A 15,181-nucleotide genomic window follows, 5' to 3' on the forward strand; every position below is an offset into this window, starting at 1 on the left:
TAACATTTTCAAATCAATGTCTGAATCCTTGGCTTGTTGCATGGTGCGCTTAACCTTCTCCATGGCCAGTTCAGCAGTTGTTTGAAGGACTGTGTCACAAGAGCATTCTGGCTCCAGTGCAGAGACTCCTGGCTTTTTTCAGGAATGTTCTTTGCTAGTTCTTCTGCCAATAGTTCCTGCTGGTGACTTTTTTCATCTAGCATGTGGAGTTATTGCTCGAAGTTGCCATAAACAATTATGCTTTTCTTTTCTTCAAAAGTTGCTTGATAAGTATTCAGAATACTAAGCAAAGCTTGCTCATTACACCAAGGTAAAAACAGCTGCAAAGTAAAAAAAAAATCATTTTTTTCTGGCAGTTTGGCAAGACCGTCTCATGTGGTTAATAAGAGATGGTGTCTCGTGTCTCACCAGGCAACCAGGACCCTGCCATTTGAAATGACCTTCTTTCGAGTTACCTTCCACATTGTGGTATGAATAGTGCTCAGGTACTTCATACAAGAAAAGGTCTTCCAAAAACCAGACCTCTTTGGGTACTAATAGGGTTGACTGGTGGATTTGAAACTAGAAATCTGTGCGCTAATGATCACCCTTAAATTCTATCACAGGTTGAATGAAGTAATTGGATGTGTGCTGGCAGCAATCACTCAGATCCCACCAACCTATCCACCCAGGATGGTATTCAGTTGCGAACAGCCAACATGTGTTTCGACACGCTGGCCGTTTTCAAGGCGAAGACGTAGAAACCACTTTCCACTATGTGGTCCTGAATATCAGTCAAGTGTAGGTTGGGAACAACGCACGTTATAGGTGTAAGTGATATTGCTTTCAAATTCCTAAGCACGCCACATTGGCAAATTCTAGTATATTGCTCGGTAAATCGAGCAACAAGCAAAACCTCGGGTAAAATCCCACAACAAATTGTTGTGGGATTTTACCAACCTACACTTTTCCCAAACTACACTTGACTGATATTCAGGACCACATAGTGGAAAGTGGTTTCTACGTCTTTGCCTTGAAAATGACCAGCATATCGAAACACGTGTCGGCTGTTCGCATCTGAATTAAAGTATTCATTTACTACTCACACCTAACCACTTCATTATTGGTGCTGAGCGCATCACCATCCCTTACCCCCAAATTTGTATTCTCTTTGGGTACTACGTGTCAATTAGATTACTTTTCTGGATGTCTGTATTTTCAGGCATCCTTTCTGCAGGTTGTTCAATTACAGGCAATAGTTTCAGCACATGTTTCCAGGAATGATGCTCAACCATAGAATATTGAAGCTAACACCAGATATATGAGTTCTTGCCAATCAATTACAGGCTTCATATGCACTTCAATATGGATGACAGAGAATCTTGATACCAAACCTCAAAAGCTTCTAAGACTTTTATCTGCTGACAAGCTTGTGGGATGTTTTTACCCATGCATCCAAGCCCTACAATAAAACTTGGCAGTACTGGCATGGAAAACATCATGATGGCCAGAACTCCCCAGAGAGTGCACAGGGAAAACATGAAGAATAGGCTGCCACCCATGTTTGCCTATTTTGTGAGCACAGGAGGGCACTGCCTAACCACCATTGGGCTACACACACAGTAGCCTGAAACCATTGGGAATGGCAATGCTGATTGCCAAAAGTAACCCAGAACTGTGTGGAATTCATTTTCTTAATCCCAAAAATGCTTGTATTACCAGTACTCACCACTATCAGAAAGCCAGCGTTTTAAAACCACCAGACTTTTGTGTAAAACTGAACAAATGAAACAAAACCAGACCAAGGAAAGACTTGCTAAGAGGTGGATACAATGTAAAACTATATTCTGAAATGACTTGAAGGGAGTAATTATTTAATGTATAGGTAAAAATTGCAGGTTGATTTGAATGTAGAAAACTGGGAACAAAAAGTGACATTTAGCTGAAACCTGGCTTAATGAAACTGAATTCTGCCTGACAACTACCCCCGACAGGAGTTGAAACTGGATGCTCAGCCACTCTGCCCCTGGCCAAAAGGAGTTAACACCTCTCTGATTAGATTAGGGGTGGAGCAGTTGGGGACTACAGGGAGTTGAACAAAGGCCTGTCCTGGACTCAGGCAAATGTTATATTGGGGCGTCGTAAAATAGCTTCCTCTTGGGAGAAACGGGGGGGCAGCTGTGCCTCTGTGAACAAGCTGAGCTTGGGGGAAGTGGATAAACCAGTTATTCCACCCTGTGATGTGGGAAGCCTCATCCCTTTTTGACCAGAGCATAATTTCAAAAAGATAGATAACTGATAGTGCGGACTTGTCAGAATTATATAAGTAATATCATTATTTTTGTGATTTTTCTGTGAACATTTTAAGAGGCGTTAGGACCCTGTGGTGTATTCTGGGGGGTTGCTAGCGGAAAATAGGGTCTTACTCCAAATGTCTGCATGTTAAAAATCTGACACTTCATCAATTAATGTCCATACTCCTTGCGCACATGTGTGTAATTTTGGGTAAATGTCCGATATTGCAAAACCAGTTAAAAAGCGCAAAATGTCATTTTTGAATGCAAGCCCCCAGGAAGATCAGAGGTGGACAAGCATGGACCATAAGGAATATATAATGTGTACATGTAATTTCAACAAATTGTATATCTGGGAAAGATATATTTGAATCAAATATAGATTTGTGGGCAAACTGACCAGGGGAGGATCCTCTGACCCATAAACAGACCTCATCATGATGACAATCCATTTCCTTCCCCCAATCATGGGAGAGGGGAGAATTGGGCCAATGACAAGTAGAGAGGGGCAGGCTTAGCTTGGCCCAGGCACACACCCATTTTCAAAAGACATAAAAAGAGACTGCTGGGGCAGGTAGAGACATTCAATTCCATTTGCTGCGGAGCATGCTGACCGACGACTTCACATCCAGAGATCCAACACTTAGACTTCCAAGCTAAACAGAGACTATAGAACTTTGAACCAAGAAGGCCCACTGCAAGCAAAAGTATTTGTTAGCAGGCCTCAAAATCATTTGCAAACTATTCCACAGCCGGGGGAGCTGTCTGAATTCTTTTGCCAAGAACTCTTGCCAGTACCCAGAAAGCAGTGTTACATCCAGAATCCACTTGACCCGGACCGGAAAGCAGAGCAGTATCCAGAACCAGAGGCTGCTGAATCCAAAGAGGCTAGACCAGCAGAGCAGAGCTGACCCAGATCGCTGTGAGCAGAACCGGTGCCTGATTGACCCGCCGAGCAGACTGAACCGCAGCCGGACGTGTTGACCAGATCTGTGATGAGGCCTAGTTCAAATTTATATTGTGAGTACCTAGCAGAACTGTGCAGAACCAATCTCTTAGTTAAAATAATCTAATCCAAACTATTTTAACCTAAGTAGAACAGCCTCCTAGAAATCGTGTCATCTGTCATTTGTAAAGCTGCACAACTGTCACCTGTCAATTCTGAAGCTGCAAGCTGTCACCTGTCATTTTGAGTTTGCTTTAAATCCGGAAAACTACCTTTATTTAATCGTCCGTATCTCTGGAACCGTTTGGGCTAGGAACTTAGAATCTAAGCTTTCCAACAAGCCTAGAACCGACTTGCTACTCCTTATACTTTTGCCGCAATCACGATTCACGCACTCGCGAATTTACCGCGATTTGCGATTTTGGCACAATTTCTCCACTTGTCAAAATAGCAGCTCCATTCTCTCTTTTGTTAAAATCCGTTGCAACTTGGTAATAACTCATAGAGCATTGCTAAAGTGAGCCTGAACTAATACCAACATGCATCTTCCACTCACCCTGAATCTCTAGAGGGAATTAAAATCAGTTGGCACATTTTCCCATCCATTGCCGTCACATTTAAAAAGCATTTTGGGCCTGTGTTTCAAACTCCTACCTGTTTCCTCTAAGCTTGCTGGGGGGGAACTGAATTTCGTATTGTATTTGATTGCATTCCTGAGAACTGTGTGCTCCTCTTTCCATCTCCTTCCATTTCTTACATTGCATAGGGGAGAGGATTTGAATTGCCAGAGAAAAAGTGATTATCTTATCTTTTGCTAAAATCATATCAAGTATTTCTGTACTGCATTTATTTCTCATTGCTTTTCCCTTGAAATCATAAAAGTGTTTTTGCTACTTTATCCATCCTATACTAACTCCTCATTGATTGTCAAGAAGTGTGCTAGTGCCAGATTACCCATTGTTGATCAACATCATATGTCTAAGTGTACTATCAGATATTAATTTATTATAAAGTGTGATATATATATATATATATTGTTTAAATTCTCAAATAAACCTTTTAATTTGCAAAACAAACCTACTTCTTGGCTCAGTGGGGTCAGGGGGATTCTAAGAGGTGGGTGTTATACAAGGGTTGTCATCCAGAATACTGAACTGGATATACAAATACATCAATAAGGGTTTTCCTCACCATCCCAGACTAGGCCTTGACTTAGCTGTAGTGTTGATTGAATATCGCTTACAAACCTGCGCCAACCTCGCTGGTTTCACTCTTTTCTGGATTGGCAAATTAACCTGTAATGTACTGCGCAACATCCGTATTATTATCAACTGCATATTGAACCTCAATGTTGCCATTACAAAGCAGAGCAATGACTAAATTATAGTAATTGATGAATTTTGATTCTTCCAGATGCCTGAATTTGTTAGTGTCTTAAAGAGGTTTGTCAGTAACATTATGGTGAACAGACAAAATAACATAGCAACTTCTTCCTTATCTAATTTCCGGTCTTCTTTCAAACATGCTTAGGTCAACCCTCTACTTATGAAAACCTATCCAGGATCTAACTGTTTCTGGTAATTTCTGCGGTGTCTGCATTTCTTTGTGTATCTAATGCTCTCCTTTCTTCCTGCTAGGCTAAACCTTCTTCTACTCTCATTCTCTTTAAACTATCTGCAGCTTTTGTCACTGTTGATCACTCTATTTTTCTCTCCACACTTACCTCACTTGGCCTATTTGGTTCTGCCTTGCAACAGTTTTGTTTCTATTGTTCTGACCTTAACTACTCTGTTTCCTGGGCTGGACCCATTTCTTCCCCTCACCTCATTTTGTATGCTGTCCCTCAAAGCTCGGTGCTTGGTCCTCTGCTATTCTCCCTCTATACTATTGCTTTTTCCATTCTTATTACATAATTTATACTTTTCTTGTCAATTATACCCTAATGCTACTCACATCTTTCGTTCCCTTCCTTCATTCACTGACTCTCTTTAATCTAACTTTTTGCAACTGCAATTTAGCCATCGAACAATGGATGTACTCTCACTATCTCCATCCGAATCCCAAAAATAGAGAGGGCTTATTCTTCCATGCCACCATCCTCTCTACTCCTTTAAACCCACCAGCTCTTTCCTTTCCTCATTCCTCATTCTCCTTTTCCTCCTCAGCTCATAACCTCAGGGTGATTTTCGACCCCCCTCTATCCTTTTCTGTGCACATGTCATGTACTGCAAGCACCTGTTGTTTCATTGTCTTCAATATTTGCCATGATTGTCCTTTCTTATCATTTCGGGCCAACAAACTACTCATGATCTCCCTTATCTTTCCTTGTATTGACTATTGCTCTGCCCTTCGTACGGGTCTCTGTGCTTCTCATCTTACCCCCCTCCATTCATCTTCTCTATTCTCTCCCTCATCAATCTTTTATTATCCCTTCTCTTTTGATCAATCTCTTTTCTTCCCCTCAATGCTTGTCTCCTTTTTCATTTTCTTTCTATTGGGTACAGGTGTATCCTGCATCCACAGTCTTGCTCCACTTTATTCCTCTTCTGTTGTCTCTTTTTACTCTCCCTCACATTCTCTTCACTCACAACCTAGTTCCTTCTTACTGTCCCTAAGCGCCCTGTGCTTCATCCCGTTTCTGTTCCTTCTCACTCCTACCACCTAAACATTGAAACTCCATCCCTCTATTTATCCGCTCTTCTCCTTTCCTTCATTTATTTTGCGCTCAACTTAAAACCCACGTTAATTCTCATCTGACCATTTAATATTTATTTATTCACTCTACATGTGGATGTATTTATTCTTTTTTATTTTGCATAATTCTGTACCGCTATATTCTGAGATTGTAAAGCGTTTTGGCGAGCGCACAATATAAGTTAAATTAATACATTTCATAACAGAGCTGTCAAGATATTTTGCCAAAGTGAGGGGCATATTTTACCCACACTAGCATATGAGAATATTGTCCGATGACACCAAATGGAGTGTTGTCTTTGTCACAATAATGTACAACATAGCAATGAAACGATGGTGGAAGAAGTGTGACACAAGAAAAAGATCCATGGCATACAGTTCTTAGGGTGACATGCACTTGGCCACAACCTTGTCTGTGTTGCTTGCTCAGATAAAATCTGCAAGATCATCCCATCCATATTATGCACAATTCAGAGTAACAACCGGGCTGGAGGCTGAAAGCTTTGCAACATGCACCTCCCCCCTGAATGAAGGATTTATGTTTCAGTATTCTTTTGTTGAATGCGTACTGGCAAGGATTGTGGTAATCTTTGATTGCAAAATGCATTCTTACTCTTTCACCTTGAGGACCACTTCTCTTGTAGTAACATTCTGAAAACCAGTGCAAGCCTTCAGGGTGTGAGCAACTGAATAGCAAAGAGTGGTGAACTAATTCTTGCGCCGCAAGTGGAAATTTACTCTCTCTTGCTACAGAAGCTTGGTTCCCCAGGATATATGCTTCTGCAGTGGCTTTGGATGCAGACTTACGTATGGGGAGGTGAGCCAATTGCCTGCCCTTTCGAGTCAAAAAAGCATCAAGCATCTAAGGTCATCTCCCATAGACTGATTGATGCACTTTTTACGTGCTGAATCTGATAAAGTTCAATGGAATCTCGCATGACCTTGCTTCAATTCAAGGGATGCATGCTGTATTGCTCGTAAAGAAAAGTAGCTTTAGATTGGGAAAACTGTCCTTTACCACTTGGTTTTTGCCAACTAACTGTAGTGACTGGAGATTCTGGGGTCTCCTGAACATCAACATAATACTCTTTCTCTTTAGCCAATTTTCCCTGTGCTGCCAATTTGTTTTTTCTTTTGTGGCAGCCCCATTCACGAAACCTACAAGAGCACCCTCAATCTGATGTGCAACACCAAGATTTTGCACATTCTCATTTGATTCAAGTGGCAAGTATACATATTTTCTGTTTACAGCCGATACACGCACTTTGTGAGGAAGACCACAAGCCTTTATCTCATGCCTCACTATAACCTGTTATGGATGAACGGGGTGCAGAGCAATAGCTTCAAACATATTCAGATTTTTAAGATATGGAGGAACAACAGACACCTCCTTATTGTTCCAAATAATTTTGGCAGGCATTGAATCTTTCTTGAAGCTACAAATAACAATATGTATACGCTGTCTGAGCTTCAATGAGGTCAAGTTGATCCTCCACAAGCACATATAAGTACAATGCTTTCCAGGCATCCTCTTTTTCATAGATAATCTTCTTGTGAATGTATTGTTTCTGCACTTGTCGCAATTAGAATGTGCGACAACATGATGCACAAACCTTTTCACTGGCAACAGAGTTAAAGACGAGTATTTTCTTCCCAAATCTATCCACAAAGGTGTCGTTGGAAAGCATAACATCGAAATGTCCTTCTGTAACAGCTGTCGCTTCATTGTCCAAATCTGAAATGAAAAATGACTCAGATTTCAGATTTCCAACTGATTTCCAACTGATTCCCAACTGTACTAGAAGTTAGAGTTTGTTTAAAAGTGCAAAAGACAGACATGGGATCTTGTAAAAGTATACATTCAAATGAAGTTTCCACATCTTTGTCTGGTGTGTTGCCAACATACGAATGTGGTGGAACTGACTAGGAGTGGCCTTGCAAACCAGTGAGCACTCACATTTAACACTGATAAACACTGATGAACATTTTGCAGAATTCTGATCTGATTCTTTAAATTGATCATTTCATTAAAGGAGGGGTGCAAGGGCTCTGAAGGTGCACATGAATACTGGTGAATACTGGTGAATGATGCACAATAACAAAGACTTCTACTTTAACACTGGATTCTCGCTGCACGAGACTGACCATCAGCATTAACATGCTTCTCAGTGTCACAATGTTTCATCACTTCCCTTTCACTGACAATGCCATCTTTCACTCCATAAACTCACCCTGCTTCTGTCATTGCAAAACGTGTGTTTGTGCTTTGATGCTAAGCCTCTTCTTTAAAAATATCTCAGTATGAGAAGTATGAAGCCAGTTGCCACCACTGTACAACACATCTTCAGAGTCACTCTCTTAAAGGAGTAGGATTTCTGAAAGAGCTGTCCAGCTAATTTATTGAACTTGTTCATCCTTTCTCCTTTCTCTTCTTCTCCCATTAATGGTGGCCCACGGTGGGAGACCCTCCTGGCCTCCTTCTACTCCTCTAAGGTCATCATTAATGTTTACCTGCATGGTACCGTCTTGGTCCAAGGCCTCAGGCCAACCTTCTCCTCTTTGATAGACGCTTCCCGCGCCTCACCAATTTCCTATCTTCTCCTGCTATACCCTCTCTTCCCGCCATGGCTTCCTTGCCTCCCCCTGCTGTCTCTTCCTTGGTTACCTTTCCCTCTCCTTCTTCCGCCCCCCATTGGGCTTCTTCTACACCTTTGCAGTGCATACGTATAAACTGTACCCCTCCCCGCAAGTCTTTCAAGGATGGCAACCATCTCCATATTGCCACTCCAAACTCTCGCTCAGCTGTCAAACACTCCTCTGACATCTGCCATCTCTTGGAAGAACTTGACCTCGATGTCCTCAGTTTCCCTGAGACATGGTTCACAGCCAGCTCTGTCACAAGCTTTGACACTCTCCTCCCTGAAGGCTACCAGATGCTTTCTGCACCCAGGTCCCTTCGTTCCGGGGGCGGGGGTGTAGCATTGATCTTCCCTGAGTGGATTCCTGCCTCTGTTATTCCTACGCAGGCCGACTCCTCTTTCAAATACCTCATCTGTAGGCTCTCTCTCTCTCTCCTGGCCATTCCCTTACTGTGGCTACCATGTACCGTCCACCTGGTCTGATCTCCTCCTTCCTCTCTGAGTGGGTGGACCTCTCCTCTTCCCTCCTGGTCTCGACCACTTAACTCCTCTATCTTGGAGACTTTAACATCCACCTGGATGCTTCCTGTCCTTCCTCTGGACTCTTTCACGACCTCTGTGACTCCCTCTCACTCTCCATCCTCCCCTCTGGCCCGACTCACTCTCAGGGCACACTTTGGATGTTCTGATCTCTACAGACCTTCCCCTTTCTATCCCTCTCACCACTCCTCTCTCTTGGAGTGATCACTTTCTCCTCTCCTCCCAGCTCACTTTCTCCATCCCTCAGGCTAAGACAACTCCAGCACTGCCACCTACCTTCTCGGTTATCTGACCCATGAAGCGTGTGTCATTTGAGGCTTTCGCCACCACATTCTCACCCCCCCCTTCCCCCTTCGGCTGACTCACCCCCTGACACAGTCTTTTCTATGCTCCACTCTGCTATATCTGATACTCTGGATGTTCTTGCCCCTGTCATGAGGATCAGCTTGAAACCCAAAGCTTAAGTGTAACTCCTGGTATGACTCAGACCTCATCACCCTTAAACGCAAGTGCAGGGTGGCTCAGAGGAAATGGCCTGCTTCTTGTGCATCATCGGACAAAATGGCCTGCCAGCTGCTCCAAAGGCAATACTGGCTCTCTGTCCGCATCAAGAAGAGAGCCCTCTTCCAAGCCTGCGTTGTTGCGGCATCCAAGAACTCAGTCAAACTCTACAATCCTGCTGCAGTCTCTACCTCTCCTGTCTGCTCCCAGGCCCTCTGCACGGCCCTGGCTTCTTATTCCATCTCTAAAACTCAAGACATCCTGTCCTCTCTCTCTTCCTCTTCGCTCTCTACTCGCCTCTCTTCTTCTGGCCCTTCCGTTGCCACTTCGCCTACCTCCTTTTATGCCTTTCCCCTGTTCTCCCCAGATAAGATTTCTATACAAGTCTGATCTATGAAAGTCTCGTCCGAACAAGTTCTCCCTTGTTCCTCAAAACCCGTCAAGGACCAAATTGACACCCTGCTTGGCTGACTTCTGCAACCACTCCTTTGCCACTGGAGTCTTCCCTTGCCCCCTGAAACACTCCTGTGTGCACACTCTTCTTAAGAAACACTCAGCTGACCCTTCCTGCCCTGCTAACTACCGCCCAATCTCCATCACTCCTTTCCTGGGCAAACTCCTGGAAAATCTGGCCATCTCCCAGCTTAATCTTCACACTGAATTGGTTGGTTTTCTCCAAGACCATCAGTCTGGCTTCAGAGCTGCCAGAAGCACGGAAACTGCTCTCCTGAACATCCAGGAAGACCTGCTCTCTAACCTCGGCTCCAATACCCCCTGTGTCCTCATCTTACATGATCTCTCTTCTGCCTTTGACACGGTCAACCATGCCATCCTGCTCAACCGTCTCCCTGATAACCCGGGTATCACCGATCAGGCCCTGGCTTGTCTGACCTCTTTCCTCTCCGATCGACCCTCCCAGGTTCAACTTGAGGAGAACCATCTCCGGTTCTGGACTCCCCTCAAGACTTTCCTCTTTGCTTCTGCTTTCTCTCCTCTCCCCTGCTCAAGTCCTGACTGAAATTGCACTGGTCACCTGGCTACCATCTGATCTCGGGCCCAGGTCTCCTCCCCTGCCAGCTGCACACCTGCACTGCCTCCCGGGCAACCCCTGCACTTGGGGGCTGTTTCTGTATCCCTACAGTCCCCACCAGCTCTTGGCACCTGATGTCTGCACTTACTCCTGCACTTGCCACTAGCTGGCTGCACTATTACCTACTGTTGTATTTAATTTTATTTATTCTTTACTGTGATCTTATGTATTGCACTTCCCCCTGTATCCCCCACACTTACCCTGTGCCTCCGCCCATGCACTTGCACAATCTCAATAACGCCTGGCCTAGTAGGATCGTTGTCTGTGTCTTCCCTCTGTTCCCCCTCCCTTGCCTCGTTGCGCCTTGAAACACTTGTGTATAGGCGCGTTATAAATGCCTTATCATATCATATGATATCAAAATCAAAATGAACAGTTTTCTTTTAGTGTGAAAAGCTTTCTGTATGACACTTTCTTTTATTGTTTAAAGCTCAACAGAAAAGTATGGCTTTATTGTATGTCTTTCCACGAACTAGTGAACACTGTACAGTAAATCATCTAGTAATGCACTTTTATGGTGTTACATTTGGTACAATAGGTGCAGTGGGTGGAATCCTTATCCCGCCAGCGGATTCTTCAGCAGATCCTTCTTTTGTTTTTTAATCTATTTTTAGACTCTTGGGCTCATCTAGATTGTTTTGAGGGTCTTCCATTGCGTTTCACAACTTTGCAGGCCTGACTTCCCTGCAGATAGTTATCAGACATGTTCTGATGGTGTATATACTTTTTGGACGGCATCTTCATCAATGATTTTGCATAACAAATATACGGCTCTTAATTATATCCTAATCTTTTTACAAGGCAATTAAAATGCTACATTTGGATTAAGGGACCTTCTGAGGAAAATAGCATTTGTGTGGTGCTTTTAAGAAAGAAGTCAAATCTCAATTACACAGGAAGATGTCCTTGACTGGTTCCCAAACAGGAACAAAGTGATATAATTGCTACCTTTTATTACACATTCCCAAGGCCCTGTAAACCAGTATTCTATTACTGGTGGTGTAACCAGCAAGTGCAGTATTAAGAGAGTGATCAAGGGGGTGCAATAGATCAAAGGGCGGAGCAAGTGGGTGAAAGGAGATCAAATGGTTGAAGGGTATGCAACAGGGGGAGGGACAGGGTAAGCAAGTGGGGGACTGAAAGGTGGCGTATAGGAGAGTGAAAGTGGGAGCAAGGGAGAGTGATGGGGAAAGGAAGGACAAGATAGAAGGGAAGTGGGCTAAGGAAGTGTGTGCTGTGAGAGAAGCAAGGTAGATGGAAACTTATAATGAAATGTATATCTTACAGGTGCTGTGTGCAAATTGAACATAAGGACTGTTCTTAGGATGCCTTATGGGCAACATTGGTGTGACCCCTAAAGATATGTTTTACTGTCCGTATGGACAAAGTCAACATAATGACTTTTCGCAACAGGGCAGATACTCCTTCAAAGGGTTCAGCTAGTATGGACATGTTATTGTACCATTGAATGGCATTTTAATTGGTATTATAGGCAAAGACAATTTGATTTGTGTTCCTACATGTGCACTTTAACCTAAATTGCTGGTGCCACTTTGGACATTTTGTACAGTTGTGTGGCTTTTAAAAATGGCATTATGGGCAAAGTGAGTATGAAAAGTGTTTTTATGTATGGGGGCCTAGAATGGTGCAGCCATCATGGGCATGTGTTTCATAGTTATAATATGGGGAAATGCATTGTATACATAACATGGTGCATAAAAAAGGATAGACGTGTAAAGTGATCAGTGTTTCATGTGGGGGGAATGCGTGTAACATGTGGGATTGTTTTTCTCTGTTCATAGTTTTGGTAATAGTGCCAGAGTGAATGGTGTGTACAGATTCGGATGAACAATACCACCTGAATGTGCATGGAAGTGTAGTGTGAATGTGCTTGCATATTGACAGCTCTTTATCTCTTCACCTCGCCCCTGCAACAATTGACATTTGTGGTTGTATAGATACACTCAGGGTCACAGATATACACAGAGAAACAGACTCATACACACACACCCACACCTCCGAGTGGAATAAAAACCTTGGCATGTTCAATGTGCAGCAAAGAAGCCAACTCACACTCACACAGGAAGATGGTATCTACACATTCTTAAATATGGTGGTTTTATTAATGCCACTCACTCACACAATCTTCAAAATTGCACTTATTACCTTTTTAATAAACCATCTAATCTAGGATAACAATGACGTGTATTTTTAAGTGATCGGCCAGTGTAAAGACCTTCTACTATAATAAAAGGATGCACTTTTGAAACTCGTTGTGCATTAAAAGAAAGCCCTGCTCTGCTTTTACCAGGGAGGTCCACACATACTATCATGAACATACCATCTTCTCCCTTTTTGTTCTGAATTTAAAGGTCCTTCAGATTGAAGTAAGAACCTTTATTTTTATCGTACAAAAGTAAAAAACTTTTTTATGTAATCAAGTATGGATATAGACCTAGTTTGTCTTAACAAATCTACTCCTCTGCTTCATGGGACTTCAGACTAAATTAAAGACATTGGGCTTCATTACGACTGTGGCGGCCACGGTATGAACGGTTCCGTTCATATCGTGCCGCCACATTACGAGTTCTGCAGCGGGTCCCGCTCTGTACGCCTGGCCAGACCAGATGTGCAGACCGGCACTCACAAGCAGAACAGGGTGCTAACAACGGGCCTGTTATTAACGGGCCCGTTGTTGGCATCCTCCCCATTCCCATTGAGCCCTATGGGGACTCAAATGGGAATGGGGAGGTACTGGGTTCGGGTCCCGCAACTGGGATTTACCGGGCCTGCAAATGTCAGAATGGCCCGGTAAATCCCATTTTGCGGGATCCGGACCCGAGTTTGGGGGTAGCCATGCCGCTAAAAACAGCATGGCTACCTCCAAACTCGTAATGAGGCCCATTGTTCTTTTCCGGCTGCTTTTAACAATGGTGCCAACTCCCACACACACATAGGGATGGCCTTTACTATTTCTCAAAAATGAACATGTCATCAATGATGTAATAAGTAATGTCACATGTGACGTCATTGTTGATGTCATCCGTGATGTCATTAGGGTTTGCTCATTGGCGGCCCGATAGGGGACTGTCTAACCCCCCACTGAATTTCAGGGCTTTTGTTGCATTAAAGGGTCACCTTAAAGCCACTTCAACTAAAGTTTTCTCACTGAAAATGAAATATGCAAAATATATAGTAATATGACAAGATTCATGGTGTGGATGTCCTTAATCAATATCTGCAAATGCCAATCATTGATGATAACACACACTGTTGACATTTGACCAGACGAATGTAATGCCAGCGCCTTTGGATATCGATTCCGCTTTTACTAAGCTCTGCTAAAGGGTTGGAAATGTAATCAAGTGCTTTGGCGCCATCAATGTCCACCCAGGGGTGGGGCAGCTGTTTCCCGGGACAGGCCACCACCGACAATCAAGACAGCATGCAGCTCACAAGCGGCAAATCCATCAGCTCAACGTTTGTATTTAAAACAAGCTGCCGAGGCCTGCCAAATAGTTAGGAAAACCTATGATTAATAAAGCAAGGAGCCGATGTGTTTTGCTTCAGAGATCCAAATTGCTAGGTATCAGTATAACTAGTCTCAGATATCAAGGAGCATGCATATTATGCCTCGAGTGCGCTTCAAACAATAATTACACTTCGAGCTGGGCGCTAAGCCAACTGCGCAACACTTCTGTTCCCAAGGAACCACAAAAGAAAGCTCAAATGGAGCACCTCGTGTTGAGAGGGCTAGTGATCCATGTGTTATTGACTCCCTCCCAAGGTTTTATTTCTGAAATATTTTGTGACTAAGCCTATGCACCGTCAGTAGCTAAAATGGCGTTTGTTTGAGGATACATAACTTCTGCGCTTTTTCCGTTGATGAAAAAGCTGTATTATTGAGAAATATATCAACTGTAGCCTGAAAGATAAACCAGTGGGTTGCCACACCTGCTTCAGAAACCTGAGGTCAAATCGCAATCACAGTTCCAGATCCTGATGTGTTGACTCACACTTTCATTCTTCAAAGGTTGATAAAGTTAGTGTCTTGTTAATCAAATGCCTACTATCACATTGTATAGGAACCGAAGAGGTGCGCTTCTCACATGGATTTTTCATGGGTAATCCCTCTTTACAGAGCCCGATTGGGGGAACTCCATCTTCATTCTACTGATCCGCAAACATTTCGCTTTCTGCAGAAAAAAAAAGCATGGGAGCAGGCAGGGTTTTCAATGAGGTTCTGAGCTACTGTATTCCAGGGCCTGACAACCCCTGGCATGGCCAGTCCCCCAGAAGTCTCATTCATTTGCCCAAGTGTGCAAGTAGCTTACAGAAGAACGCAATGCAAGTGCATGTTTTTCTGAGGGGGTGTGTGTGTGTCTGCAGCTCCATCTGGGTGTGTGTGTTCTTTGTCTAGCCTAAGTGTCTCCTCAGGCCTAACGCAGCCAAACACAGTCTGGGTGTCCACCCTCCAGACTGAACACATCCAACTGAT

The 15,181-nt window shown here is 43.5% G+C and overlaps 1 long non-coding RNA gene across 1 annotated transcript in view; it reads left to right on the plus strand.

The window, feature by feature from the left end:
• Positions 1–15,181, plus strand: part of LOC138568940 (uncharacterized) — a 316,876-nt gene that overhangs the window by 139,181 nt on the left and 162,514 nt on the right. The window lies entirely within an intron of this gene.

The sequence above is a fragment of the Ambystoma mexicanum genome, chromosome 2q, assembly GCF_040938575.1.
Source record: "Ambystoma mexicanum isolate Mex_15411 chromosome 2q, UKY_AmexF1_1, whole genome shotgun sequence".
In the NCBI taxonomy this organism is placed as follows: Eukaryota; Metazoa; Chordata; class Amphibia; order Caudata; family Ambystomatidae; genus Ambystoma; species Ambystoma mexicanum.